At 42.5% G+C, this 13083-nt stretch overlaps 1 long non-coding RNA gene across 1 annotated transcript; it reads left to right on the top strand.

Annotated features, from left to right (window-relative positions):
• The first annotated feature begins 120 nt into the window (after nt 1-120).
• On the top strand, nt 121-12072 carry LOC108449268. The gene is made up of 5 exons (XR_001865417.1): nt 121-207; nt 826-946; nt 6060-6126; nt 8079-9252; nt 11990-12072. It is a non-coding gene; the product is annotated as an uncharacterized LOC108449268 (long non-coding RNA).
• The last annotated feature ends 1011 nt before the right edge of the window (nt 12073-13083 follow it).

The raw sequence follows: 13083 nt of genomic DNA, 5'->3' as shown, positions 1-13083 counted from the left end.
CAAGGTGGAGGACGGGGCGGCCCAATCAGCAACGCTCCCGCCTAAACGGGCAGGAGGAGTCGCCAATGAGAACGCGAAAAGCCCGATTGTCCCGCCTCCCACACCGCTGGCCACGCCCCCAGCTCCCACGGCGACGCGCCGGGAATCGGTGACGGGCGGGGGCCGTGAGGGGACGGGCGATGTACAGGGACAGCTGAGTGGGGACAGGTGATCCGGGCAGGGCATGTGTGGGGACAAGGGATGAACAGGGATATGTGACAGGTGAATGGGGACAGGGGACAGGTGAGCGGGACGGGTGAGCGGGACAGGGCAGTGAGGGGACACAGGTGAACCGGGGCAGGAGCTCATGACACCCCAGCACACAGGGAGCGGTAGGAACCAGGCAGTGTTTTGTGTTCTCGCAGCAAAGCTGCTCTCCCTCAAGGTTTCGGTGCCCCCGCCCTGAGGATAAGTGGGATTGGGTGAAGTCAGGTGGAATGGAGTAGGGAGATACAGAGTAGGTTAGGGTAAGGTAAGGGAGAGATGAGGTCGGATAGGAGGGATCAGGTAGGGGACATACAGGATGGGATGGAATGGGAGTGAGAAAAGGTGGGATGGGATGGAATTTGAACAAGAACGATGGATGGGATAGGGTGGAGTAGGGGGGAGGTGGTGTGGGATGAGATGGAATGGAATGGGAGTGAGAAGGGGTGGTGGGATGGGATAACGTAGGGGAGAGGTGGGATGGGATGCAGACAGAGTAGGATGGATGGCCAAACAGTGCCAGGGCACCTCACCATGGTTTTAGTGACAGCCCTTCAGGCCCCTCTCGTGCTGATGTTGTAGGGGTCCTAATTACTCTGGAGGATGGAGCTTCCAAGACCATTCCCACCTCTGACCAACAACACCTAAACTGTGCTTTGGAGCCAGCTCCATCTGGGATGGATCCAGTTCTTCAGGTTAACAGGTGAATCAGGGGTATCTCCTCACTATGGACAAGACCAGAAGGGACATTTATAGGGCTCTAAAGGAACATCACATTTACAATAGAAAAAGGCTGATGCTGGTCATGATTTTAAAAAGAAGAGAAAGCCCTCAGATGCCCCCAAGGCATGTTTTATTAAAGGAAGGGCTATTTTCTCTCTTCCAGCTGCACATCCGAGGCTGCTAAACGTCAGAGGCTAACACTGATTTTCTGTGGTCTCTTTGCTTTGGAATGTAATACAAAGGGATTTAATCAATAGGGTAATACAGAAACGTAAATAGGTTTCTGTAAAGATGGCTTTGAAAATCTATAGAATGAAATGAAGAACTAGATGACTCCCATGTAATTATTAAATACCCTATAAAAATCTGTGTAAGGAATAACTCTCCATTAGTTAAAAATATATAAAAAGATGTGTGCCATTTATAGCAGCACTTTCCAATAATAACAGAAAATAAATGGTGTGAAGAATGAAATCAATAGCATATCCCACCTCATCTCTGCAGGCAGCAAAGAGCAATGCCCTGGAGATTGTTGTACTTGAAACAGAAGAGTTTCTTCCTGGTCCCTTAACTAAGGACTGACTTATGCCTTTATGCATATCTGGTTTAGACTTCTTTCAGGGTTTCTGCTTTGGTTCTACTTTTATTTTTAAATGGATAATAGGTAACTTATAATAGTAATTATTATTTTCATTGTATTGCCCTTGTGCCTAAAATATCAATCCCTGACCATGATCTTACTGCTTTAGGCATTACGCAGAAAAGAAAGCGAGCTATGGAACCAAAAATGTCACTATATAAACTAATCAGCTTTTAAATCAAATTATTTGCTTGTTGGTTTTTGTTTTGGGAATTAAACCTGGTAGGATATTTTCATTTGTCTCCATTTATGTGTGTTCCCTTTGCATGATGTGTTATTTTAATATTCTGAGTAGGAAGAGCATCCACTGGGCTTTTTCTGTCCTGCATTTTATGATATAAAATTTCCTTGTGCCTTTTTATCTCCATCCTCTTAACTGTGTCTTGTGTCTCAATTTTTATTAATTTTCATATTGGGAAGAATGTTTTCATTGGGATGAAGCTGCCCTAGCGTGTGTTTTCCTTGTGGTAAAACAGGAATCTCTACAGTTTTGAAAGCAAGCTAACCCATGCTCAAGAAAAACCAGGAAAGCCAAGGTCAGCACTTCAGGTTTATATGCATCCAGGCACTATTGCTAAGATGAAGGGGAAAAAACCCCTGAATTCCATTGTTTGCAGTAAAATGTCCTTCAAAGTAGATAATTATAAGAATGGCAACAACTGCAGGATTTTAACATCCCCTGTTACAAGCATTAAAGATTTCTATTAGGAAAGGTCACAAAATAATATATTATTTAGACATGGAAAAATGGTGTTGCCAAAATAACAGGATAAGAGCAATTGAGAGAAGGTCCTTTGTGGAATCCCACCCTTTACCCTAGAGCTGTTCAGGCCATGCACCCTGTGCCTCCTAAAGGCTGTGGCCATCTTCCCACAACCCAAGCAGTGGTAGAGTGCCAAAACCTGAAGGAAGCTGTAATTCTGGAAAGGATACCAAAGGAGGTGATAAAACAGCTGCTACTTGCAGGATCCACAAGCAGTGCTGTGAGCTCATCCCACAGAACTGAGTGGGAGTTTGTTACTGATATCCCAGAGCACAGGCTTAGCCAGTCTCCTTCAAATCCTGAGCTGCTCATTATCTTCAGTCTGCACCTGCTTCCCATCTCCAGATTTAATCTGTAAGCAAAAGTGGCCTCTCAAGTGTGCTGAAGCAGCCACAGGGAATTTCAACACAACTGAAGCACTGTAACCAAAAGATTTTGCCCCCCCACCATGTTACCCTGGTTTCTGATCATCAAAATACAAACCCAGGCTAAGTCCTGCAGCCTCTGCAGATGTTTTGGTGACAAATTTTCCCTTTTTCAGAAGAAACAAGTAAGTAATGCCTGAAAATCTGTGGATGCTGAAGAAGTCAGTACTTCATCTTTTACATTTCTGCTCACTGGGATAATCCCAAATTCCTTGGCCAGATACGGATTATGATTTCTTGCAAATGGCTGAGTCTGGAGATTAGAGTGGATAAAGCAAGTAAAATTAATGTTGACTCTATCAGCATTATAATCTTGATTGTTTCTGTTACTCTTTTAAAATATAAAAAACACAGTTGGATCCATCTAGCTATGTCTTTTGTCTCCAGCAGCCAAGACTGGATGCTTGGTAAATCAGTGTAAAAATAGGCTCTGTATTTTCCCATTTACCTTATAATTTTCCAGCAACTAGGGAGGCAGAGATTTCTGGAACTCATGGTTAAATCCAAGTTTCTCCACTTAGTAGCTACCAGTGGTCCTGTTCTCTAGGAGTTTTTCTTATCTCTTTTTGAGCCCATTTGTGGTTTTGCTTTCCACAATGTGCTGTGACAGGATATTTCTTCACTATGTGTAAAAACAACTTCAAGTCTTATCCCTGCTTAGGTGTTCCCTTGTTACAGAGGCAGTAAATTTATTGTTTATACCTTCTCACCATCATTACAGGACAAGGGGGAATGACCTTAAACTGAGAGAAGGCAGGTTTAGATTAGATATTAGGAAGAAGTTCTTCCCAATGAGGGTGGTGAGGGCCTGGCACAGGCTGCCCAGAGAAGCTCTGGATACTCCATCCCTGGAAGTGTTCAAGGACAGGTTGGAGCAACTTGGTCTAGTGGAAGGTGTCCTTGCCCATGGCAAGGGTTGGAATTATATGATCTTTTATATTCCTTCCAACCCAAACTATTCTGTGATCATTTTCTAGCCTTTAACTGGATTTCCCTTTAGCTATCTCTCTTTCAGTGTCATGTGGTTTTCTCTGTTTTCAGTGGGAGACTTTATCACCATCCTCTCTAGCCTTTCTAATTTTACAAGAAAACACTACTTTGAAACTTTGATTCTGCTAAAATGGCTGTTGAATTTTGCCGGATCTGGAATAGACAAGAGCTGTCTGGCCAAGGGACTTTGACTAACTCTGAGCATTGGGGCTAAAGAGTCCAATGACTCTGGGGGTCCCCTCATCATCTAAGCGGGGAGCTACTGATTCTTAACATTCAGTTCCTTTTTTTGACCACTTCCTAGTCCCACGCTGATGTTTCCAGAGGGCTTTCCACTTCAGTCTCCAGATCTTCTGCAGTGCTGGAACCAGTGTCTGTGTGCATGTGGTTGGGTTTATTTTTTTCCCTCTGCATTGCTTTGCACTTACCACTGCTGAACTTCATCTGCCAGTTCATCACCCAGTCACTCAGGGCAGTGAGACAACCTTGCCTGGACACCTCTCCAGTGTCTGTGTGTGCACAGCAACTGCAGAGCAGCTTAGCTGATACATATTGCAGAGAAAAGCAAAAAGGTGCAAAGCAGACACTCTTTTTGCTTTTTATCTACAGAGCAGTTTATATAGATCTGGGTACAGGAATAATAATTGCACAAATAAAAAATTCCTGCAAGAAAGGAGACTATCCTTCACCTTCTGTAAAATGCCAGTGCCTGTAGTGCCCTTGCACACGTTACTCCACGAGCAGGTTGATCATGGGCCAGAGCTGTTTTCTTTGGGAGCTTGGAGATGCAGGGAAGCACATGCTCCAGCTGGGATGTCTGTTCTCTCCAAATCTGGTCTGTGGGGATCAGGCAAGTGTGAAGAAGAACCTAGAGAGGGCTTCCAGCATCTAAAAGGACTACAAGAGAGCTGGAGAGGAACTTTTATCAAGGGCATGGAGTGGTAGAACAAGAAAAAAGACATTAAGCTGAAGGAAGGCAGGGTTAGAGTTAGTATTGGGAAGAAATTCTTCCCTCTGAGGGTGATGAGGGATTGGCACAGGTTGCCCAGAGAAGCTGTGGATGCCCCATCCCTGGAAGTGCTTAGCTTCGGGTTGGATGGGGCTTGGAACAATCTGGGATAGTGGAAGGTGTCCCTGCCCATGGCAGGGGATGGAATGGGATGATCCTGAAGGTCCCTTCCAACCCAAACCGTTCTGTGATTCTATAAGAACCTGTGGCACTGCTCTGGAACCCCTGAGCTCCCGCCTTTGCAGGGGGACACTCCCTGCATTTGGCTCTGTTGCTCCCTAAATCCCCTCTCTGGCACATCCCTGTTGTTTCTAAGCATCTTCAGGAGCAGACAGAGGTCAGACAAGGAGCTCATGTCTTTTAAGGCAATGAGAACAGGAACAAAGAATCTTTCCATTTTACATCTACTTCAGAGAGTGAGAGCTGTCAGAAAAAAATAAAGGGCTTTTTGATTTCACATTGCAAAAATTCCCTATCTAACATAAGGTCCCACAAAACAGAGCTTTACTATCTTGTAGCTAACCCTCAGCTTTAAAGACAACAAAAATGGCATGTCCCCATTTCTGTTGAAGGAATATTTTTAACCAAGAGATGTTTTTTCAGCCTAGATGCATGATAGATCAAGGGGAAAACCAGGTTTCATTGACTTTTAAAACAACCTCCATTTCAAGAAAGAAAAACACAAACCTTTTGTTCTGTAACAAACAACATTCTTACAGTACAAGTGCAGCTCTCTCAGATCTGAAATACTATGGCCAGATGCAAATTCTCACATTTGAATGAGGATGCTGAAATACAAGGTTTTAATTTTTTTCCTTGTTTCTTTAAAATTTTGTGTTTTCCTCCTGATGTCCTTTTCCAAGGGATCTTTTGTCAGCAGAGTCCTGGACTGTTTATTTCAGGTCAAAATGTTTCATTAAGGTCAAGGCCTGTACAAGCTACTGTGCAAATTCAAAGGCAGTCTTGGAGGTGTAGCCACAATTCAAGAGCATGACTGATGATGTCAGCCCAAATTCCTCAAGAATAAACTGTGGTTTGCTGCCATGTGTTAACAAGTAGAAGCACTTGGTTTCTAGGATTTGCCCAGTCAAAATACAGGAAGCTGAGACATCTGGCTTGTCAAAATGGTCACAAGGTTATAGAGGCCATGACAAAGATGTCAGAAAATTCAGTCCAGGAAATGAGCACAGTTTAACCACAACATAAGTTCAATCTCTAAACACACTGTCTTACCTTTCTGATGCACTGATTTCTATCTTTTTTCAGATTTTAATTCTCTGTGAAGGAAACTCCATGTATTTTAAGGAAGTGCTAAGCATCATGATGCTTTTTAGTAAGTAATTCTTACCATCTCTCCTGCTATTTCTTATATTTGTGATGAGAATTATTAGAAGTGACTTGCCCATTGTGACCCAAATGGAAATAAAAAAATGCAATGAGCCATAGCTATGTGACCTCAAGCCAAATGCTTCAAACTCATGTACCTAAATATAGACACCTAAATAAATGGCCTGGTTTTCAGAAGCACTGTGTGACTCTCAGAGTTGTAGGTGCTCTGAAAAATCAAGATGCTTATTTAGGTATCTAAATACAGACTGAGCTTATGAATAGATTATTTAATTTACTTCAGAATGTAAGCAACTAAGAAAACAAAGCTACCAGAAATTCTATTTTTATATGTTCTAATTAGAAGGCCACAGAATGTAATTCACTGCAAGACACAATTTACTCCTATAAGGCAAATAGTGTGGTAATTAATGTTTATTAATTGTTGAAAAGTAGAATTTAGGAGCCCTAGTTTTGAAGCAGTGCTAGACAGGTTTGATGGAGAGGTCCACTGTACAAGATTTCTTTGCCTTTTATTAATCTTTATCCTTAATTACGGAGATTGACACAGGAAGGCTTTCCAAAATGTAATTTTAAGGAGCTTTGTTTATATTGACAGATCGTTACAAAAATTCATATGTTTCAGTCTCTTAAGGTATGATCCATAATCTTTAGGCTTCTTGTGTTTCTTTTTCTTCTCTGAAATTTTCATTCATTATTCTGACACTTTTAAGTGACTACTGGAGGCATAATTGGAGTATCATGGGAAGCAGAGGGCTGTGTTATTAGTCAGCACATGACACCACATACACATTCAGTTAATAGAAAATAAGCAGCTCAAGAAGGTAAGTAACAATTGAGACTATATTTTTGAGCCTGAATTGTGCCTAAAAGTGAAAACTTAATTTTTCAACACTTCTACTAAAACATAGTTTGCTTACATACTTTATCTTTGTGTATGCTTGTATTTATATGATTGCTTTTATATATTTTAGCACTGATTTTCTAGAGATCACATCAGTGACTGACAGTGGATGATGCCAGTGCCCCTGTCCTGGCAGCCCTGGTGCAAGGGGAATACTGGGGATGGCAAAATGGAAACGGTCTTGGTGACACTGATATTTTTGGGCAGTCCCAGCTTCCATGGCACTGAGTCACTGCAGCAGAGCAACCTCTAAGGAGTGTCCTCCTTCCACATCAGCCAGAGGGAAGGCTCTGCCCCTTCCTCCTGCTCTCCCAGCAGTGTGACAGAGCTCCAGAAAGGACAGCCAGTCCCTTCAGGAGTTATCTCCTACTGAGGCACTGATCTGCCAGGCTTACCCCTGTAGTGTTGCACTCCAGCTTAAAGCTGTACAGGTATTTGGCAGCCTGGATATCTGAAAAACCTGAAGGAAAATGTAAGCTGAGTTTACAGCTGAGCTGGGAAAGGGAAAAAAGGACACTGATGAAGTCCCTAGGGAGGACAGAAACAGTAAATGGAAGATAAAAAGGAAAGATGAAGCAGGGCCTCTAGTCTGATTGTGTCCTTTACCTGCTCCAGTGCCACCTTGGGGAGCAGCCTGCTGTGACATCCAGTGGCATGGCACATCCCCAGGCTGTGAGAGCTCAGAGCCCAGCAGGCAGGACAGCCCCAGCTCCCACCTTTGCCCAGCTTCCACCTTTGACCCCTGTACAAAGATGCCAACGCTGGAATGTTTCTGTGTGGATGGATAAATGCACCTTCCTAGGTGCAAGTGTGGCAACTCAGGGCAGATGTGATTACAACAAATCACTTGGATTTGTCCTGGCTTGAGGGTGTGTAGAGAGCTCATTTCCTACAGACCCACAGGCCTGAATGTGCAACCTCTGAACCAGGCTGCAAGGCCAGAGTCTGCTGGAAAAATTTAGGTATATCGAATAATACCCAAAGGACAGAATAAAACCATCTCCTGCTGATTCAGGCCTCTTTATTATTTTTAGGAACAACCAGATCATTGTGATGAAACTGGCTTTTAACAAAGGGGTGCTTGATTTCACTTCATGGTAAGTAAAACCAGTTGCCAGGTTTTCAGATAGTAAAACATTCTTTGGTTTATTTTCTCAGAAAAAGGAACTTCAAACCTCAGCTTTAATGCCTGAAAACGCCCTAGTAATTATCCTTTTTTATCTGCATATTATTCCAGTTCTATAAACAAGCTTAAAATAGTAAATTATAATACTAAGATTTGGGCAGAAGAGCATCAAAGGCAGTATCTCCAGCTGTAGTGAATTACTTAAAGAGCAGAACTCTTTGAGTATCTTGCACTGCTTATTCATTTTAACCTGGAAATCACGTTCAGGAGGCCATGTCACAATAATGGAAATCACTTGATTTTCTTGTGGTGTCAAGTGAACAGAAGGACACACTTAATGCTTTTCTGAGCATTGATGGGCTTCAGAATAAAGGCCGGATAAAAGGCCAGTGCCTTGAAACTGCCTGTGGATCTGTGTCAGCAGTTACAAAAACCAACTTCTGTGTTTAATTGAAAAGAGTCAAGTCTGGCTACAATTGGGACCTTTGAGAGGAAGGTGTGACAGAGCCCCATCTTCAACTTGGATCCTGCTTTACCAGTGCAAGACCCCACAGCAAGAGTAGTTTGGACATGCAGTGCTGAGGGACCACATCCACAGAGCCTCTCTTGGCTCTTATTTGGGTCAGATCTTCACAGAAATCACTGGTAATTGCCTCTGAGCAAGGACCCTGGAAAAAAGGAATGCTAAGTCTTTTCATTCCCTAATGACACTTTGTGAGAACATGATCCTCCTTAGGTTTCGATTTCTTTGCCCAGCTGTGATTACATGATCGGAGTATTATGCACTCAGAAAAAGATGTTTTCTGCCTTTGTAGACTACCTAAAAGTTGCTTTTTGGAGGCAGAATGCCCATATAGAGAATTTAGGTCTTCAGACTCTCCTGGTTTGTTTTGCAGATTCCTGAAAGTAATAAGGTTGCCTTTTCCTCCTCCCTTCACCCCAGGAATGCACCCACTCCAGATCAAGAGCTTCTATTTTGGAAAAATGGCAATTTTGTTGTCAGGACTATTCACATAGAAATGTCATTTCAGTGCTTGGTAAAACATTTCCATTTCCTGATCTGCAGTTCTACTTCATTCCAGGTAGGAATCTGCTCCTTTTTGTTTCAGTCCACTGCAAAAACGCACAGCAAGCTCCAAAGGCCCATCCACTACTGGAGAGCTCTGATCTCTCTCAAATTTATCAGGAGCCGTTTGCAATCACAGCCAGGGCTGTTACAGGGCTATTCCTGGGAGATGTAGGATCTCCTCTCCAGCTCTGAAGTTTAGGCTTTTGTAACCAAAATCCATGTTAGGCCCTTCAGGCAAGGTATCCCACGTGAGCTCAGGCCCAATCATTTGCTCATTTGCCATCACTCCTTCATCACTTGCCTTTTTCAAAGCTGGGAAGATGATGTATGGACTCTCTAGAGCAGGTAAAGCCTAGTGCAGCTTAGGAAAGCTAGAGTATAGGTGTAGTTCCTACTCACAGACAGATGCTACTCAACTTTCTAGGTAGTAATGCTCCTCCGTAGGGGTTGGTTTTATGAAAGGAAGATGTCTTTTCACTCAACAAGAAACTTGTCCATAGTCTTTAAATGCCAAGCTCTGCATTAAAGTATTTCTGAAGACTGGGCGGTACAGTTGTTTCATCATCCTCTTAAAAACTGTGAATTAAGTCATTTAAAATATTTCTCCTGAGTGTTTTGACTGTAACTCTACAAGTAGTGTAATTTACCAGTAGCACACATCAGGAAAACATGCAGCTCATCCAAAGCCTTCCAGACAGCCATTGCTATCAATAACCAGGCAGGAGTGCTCTGATGAGTGGGAGCAACACTTACAGCTTTTAAGCCATACAGACTTTGCAGCAGTGGGTGATTGTCATTATTACCCCTGTGTGAGGAAACAGGGATGAAGTGATTCACCCAAAGAGCACAGTGAGTCAATAGGGGAGCTGGGAATAGAGTGCAGAATTCCCTGCATTATCCATTGGAGACCTCAGATAATATCATTTTATAAATGCTCTATCTTTGTAAAGACTTCAGTGCTATAATTATCCTCCCAGGACTCTCATGGAAACAAGATATTTATAACTCCATTAAGCCTTTCCTGGTAATTTTATGATCAAAGTGAAAAACCCAAATAATGCTGTGCCAATCAGTCGCATGTCCAATGTCATCCAGAATGGCCACATGATGAAAGCCTCTCCTTGGCTGTTGCAATTAAGTGCTTTCTATCTTTTGAATGCCTTTCCTGTGTCCAATTCCCCTTCTACCACATGGCGGACAGGGAGTAATTTTTGCCGTGTGGTGAGCTGCACATTTAGAATGTACCAAATGACTGGGAAAGATGCTTGATGCCAACAAAGCCTCCTGGTTTGGGCTATAAATGCTTCCTAAAATCCTTCCATGTGTGCCAGGTTCACCTAAAATGAGCAAAGCCACTTCAGTATTTCCACTAACCTTTGTATGTCCTTAAAATTACAACACAGATGCCAAGACCAACTGTAAACAACAGGTTAGGGACTGAGGCTTTTGGACCCTGGTTCAGCAAAGCACTTAAGCCTGTGCTTAAATCAAAATCCATTCTTATTCCCCAGATCCATTTTAAGAGTTTGTTTAAGGCAAAACACATGCTTAAGTCAAGTTTTGCTTGGCACAGTGTTTAAGCCCAGCACAGAGCGAGGGCCTTAAAATTAATTTCTTTTTGAGGGGAAGTCATTATTTTTAGCCCACCTCTCAATGGCCACAGCCCTATCTTTTAGTCCCCAGACAGCTATTTTGAGGAGGTGTACATGCTAAGCCTAAACTTCTGAGGTCTGTGACAATCAGTGGCACAGAAAAGAGAAAGACCACTTGAAATACTTGACTTGAGAGGGGCCTTCGGGGAGGCTCTTTAGAGGGAAGACGTGAAAGAAGTTGTGATTATTCTGGGAGGTGGCTGCTGATACTGTGGGTGATCTTGTCACTGCGCTGACTGGAGAAGATTCACTTGCAGGAGGGCAACAATTTTAGCTCAAAATGTTTACAGGAGTTTTATACTTCCACAGGAAATTCATGATTTCAGGGAAAATGTTTATAGTCTCTTCAAAAGTATCAAAAAAGATTTGGCTGGAATGTGTTAGTTTCATTGTTTTTTGGGGGTTTTTTCCCTGAAACCCTTCTTTGATATACAATTATTAAAGGAAAATTGATTTAACAGAGTTTTATTTCTCATTCCTCATAACGCTAGATTCCCTGTCTCATTGAGACAACTCCTACCATTGTTTCACTGACTTAGACACTGGAATTTTTCAAGCAGATCTGGCCTTTGCCATGTCTGGAGGAGGAACAATTACATTTTCTAAGATGTTTTTTGAGGGATGCTCCACTACTTTCCCTTTAACATCCAGACTTGATAGAGAAGGTAGAAATAAAAAAAGGTAGCTTGAAATACATTTTATTTCTCTGCGGTCTTAAAAATCTTCTGCTTCTTACAGTCTTGGGGTAATGGCATGGATAAAACCTTTTTCTGACTCCTGCTATTGATATGTAGGACAGCTTTCTAACAGCAGGGAGAGTCAGGTAAGAGGACAGATCCCCCATGGAAATTTGGCACTGCTGTATTTAAAAGCAGCTTGTACAAGCACTTGAAGAGGAATAATTTAGATACTCTTAATCCACTCCTGCGCAGGGTATCACGATGACCTTTTAATGCCCATTTAACCCTGTCCCATGGGAAAGTCGTTCCCTCCCCCAGAAGTTTCTGGATTATTTCCAGGCAGAAGACCCCTTTTAGCTCTATCACTTAACCACCACATTGCTTTCCTAATCCATCTCCCTTGTTTTTTTCCACCTAGGAAAGTACAGTGAGTGCCTGGAGCTGTCATCCACCACAGGGCAGTGATGGAATCCCATAGCCAGGAACACTTTTCTTCAGGGGCTTTTTTGGTATCCCTCTGCCATGAACAGTATTTCTTTCCTGCCAAAAGCTTCCACTTCTAATGAAAATACATCCTGCCTTTCAAGACTAGTATTTTCATGGCTGATTCTCAACTGATTGGGAGTTGCTAAATCCAGTAGCCTCACAGAGGTGAGGCTGCTGCAGCTCCACACCCCTGGGTCCAGCAGACACATCCACAAATGTGTAAAATGTGCACTGATGGTTCCAGTGGCCAGCTCAGACAGAAACACTCAGCACTCAGAAAAACAGCACCAGTGGCCTCATCCTGCTCCCTGCTCTGGCAGATCAGGGTGAAGGTGTGTGAGTGCAAAATATTTTAAAAAATCATCATAGAATCATAGAATGGTTTGGGTTGGAAGGGACCTTAAAGATCACCCAGTTCCAATCCCCTGCCATGGGCAGAGATACCTTCCACTAGACCAGGTTGCTCAAAGGCCTGTCCAGCTTGGCCTTACAAATATTATGGTCATTTCCAAATTTTAAAATCAAAATATACACTTCCAGGTACTACCACGCAGGAAATCCACGGGAGTGGCTTTCAGTTATGGAAGAGACACTGGAACAGCAATTAAGATTGCAACTCTTGCACAGTTAACCATTATGGGCTAAATTAAAAGTTGGATGAATCATTTTCCAGCCATATAAATCACTGAAGTTGTTCTATCCATCATGAAGGTAAGCCAACCATGTAATAAATTATACAATGTGTTATTTTCCTATGCATGTTATTCCCATAGTTTATACTGTTGTTGAAAGTCTATTTGTGTGATGGGTTTTTTTTGCAAATACTTTTAAAATTATGAATAATCTTTACTTCTAAGACTGAAAATACATGCCAGCTATTATTGTTTATGGAATCTGACAGCAGTTAAAGTGTTTGTATCTGAACTTATTTGACAGCTTCTTCAAACAGCTTTTACTAGGTATTTTTTATAGGATTAAATATTCTTACATTTGTGCAATTTGTTCTATAACGCATGTGGTAGGGAA

This window comes from Corvus brachyrhynchos, unplaced genomic scaffold (genome assembly GCF_000691975.1).
Source record: "Corvus brachyrhynchos isolate BGI_N302 unplaced genomic scaffold, ASM69197v1 scaffold116, whole genome shotgun sequence".
Taxonomy (NCBI): domain Eukaryota; kingdom Metazoa; phylum Chordata; class Aves; order Passeriformes; family Corvidae; genus Corvus; species Corvus brachyrhynchos.
This window is presented reverse-complemented; position numbering and strand designations above follow the sequence as displayed.